This window comes from Pteropus vampyrus, unplaced genomic scaffold (genome assembly GCF_000151845.1).
Source record: "Pteropus vampyrus isolate Shadow unplaced genomic scaffold, Pvam_2.0 Scaffold7363, whole genome shotgun sequence".
NCBI classification, from domain to species: Eukaryota; Metazoa; Chordata; class Mammalia; order Chiroptera; family Pteropodidae; genus Pteropus; species Pteropus vampyrus.
This window is the reverse complement of record NW_011896144.1, coordinates 4,221-5,889: the sequence shown is the minus strand read 5'-3', so window position 1 is coordinate 5,889 and position 1,669 is coordinate 4,221. Positions and strand designations below refer to the sequence as shown.

The window sequence follows — 1,669 nt, the reverse complement described above, 5'->3', positions numbered from 1 at the left end:
AAGATACCTCATTGGAAATATTTTTAAATTAATGTTGTCATTCATTAAATGAGTTCGTAATGAGGATGACTCACACATTAACGAAAATTCCTCATTATTCACACAGGTACAGGTTCAACTTTCCACTATTATGGCTTATTTGGTTAGAAGCCATTCTCAGAGGTTAGAGACAAAATTAGCTGCATTTGAAAAACAACTCGTTAGCTCCCTAAAGACTCTGTGACCAGTAAACACACAAAACCTTAACCAAAGGCACTGCACAGCCAGAAATACACAGCAAATAGCAAAGATCACAGTGCCTCCTTTTATTGGAATAAATGTTTATTTGAACTGAAAAGAAATGTTGTCAGCACAATTTGGGGCCAACAAATCAAAAATTTCAAAAGCTACTTGCTGTGATTTTCTTGCTCAACACAAGCATAATTTTGCATGACCGAAGGTGAAGTTTTTCTAGATACAGGTCTTTTTTCTTCATGAGACCTTGATATAAAATGTTACTTCTGAAGTATATGCATGTGAATATTTATTTCAGTTTGGCATCTCACACTATAAACTGCTGTTTCTTAAAATTATCATTAAATTAAGGGCGAAACCTAAGGAACAGAAAACCTTTTATCTAGGGTTTCACTTAATTTGCTCAGTCTCTATGAGTCTATAAACACAAATGTGTTGCCTCAATTCAAGATTCAAATATGAGTGTTCAATTGCTACCCATAAATCCTCTCATTTTAAGATGACCAGAGAGTTTCAATGCTTTGCCCATAGTTGCCCAGCTCTTTAATAGCAGAGCTATGAAATGAAGCCAGGCTTCTTGCCTCCCTACGTTCTTTCGACTGTTAACTTCTAGCCCTAAAGGAGCATTTCTCAAAAGCAGTAGGGCTGACAGTTTGGATGGTGTAATTCTTTGTTGTGGGAGGGACTAACGTGTACACTGTAAGATGTTTAGCAGCATCCCTGGCCTCAAATCACTAATGCCAGTAGCACTGCCCCTGATCCCCACAGATTAAATACGACAATCAAATATGTCTCCATACATTGAAAAATGTCCCCCAGGAGGCAAAAGTGTCCCAACTGAGAACCACTCTGCCAGAGTATCCAAACATCACTTCAGTCCAAGCCCTAGTTTTAATCCCATATTTTCCATCATTTTTCTCCACATCAATCCCACTCCTCGTGACTCTGCTCTCTTCCCAGCTCATGGGACCTACCAGTGACATCTCTCCTACCATACTTTTTTAAAATGCCATGTTCAATGATCTCTATGTTTATATGTCATTTCCCTGATTAGACTAAAAGCCTCATAAAGATATAAATCGTGTCTTAACAGTCTTTATATTTACTAAGTACCCAGAACATGCTTCACACATAACAGAAATTCAAGAATATTAATAGTTCCACTGGTGCAGCGTGAGCAGATTGCCAGTAAACAGAAGTAAAAATCCCAGACATCTGAAGCTTCTTCCTTCTTCCTTCCTTTAGTGTGGAATGAAATATTTTTCTTTTTATTATTTTTTTTAATTATTTATTTTTTATTTTTTACGCCTACAGTGCCTGGTCTTCCTAGGTGGTCTCCTATCCAAGTACTAACCAGGCTCAACCCTGCTTAGCTTCTGAGATCGGACAAGATCGGACTCATTTAGGGTGGCATGGCCATAGACTTCTTTTTATT

At 37.7% G+C, this 1,669-nt stretch overlaps 1 pseudogene; it reads right to left on the bottom strand.

Moving 5' to 3' along the window:
- Window positions 1-1,539: 1,539 nt before the first annotated feature.
- On the bottom strand, window positions 1,540-1,658 carry LOC111734833 (annotated as a pseudogene).
- Window positions 1,659-1,669: the final 11 nt, after the last annotated feature.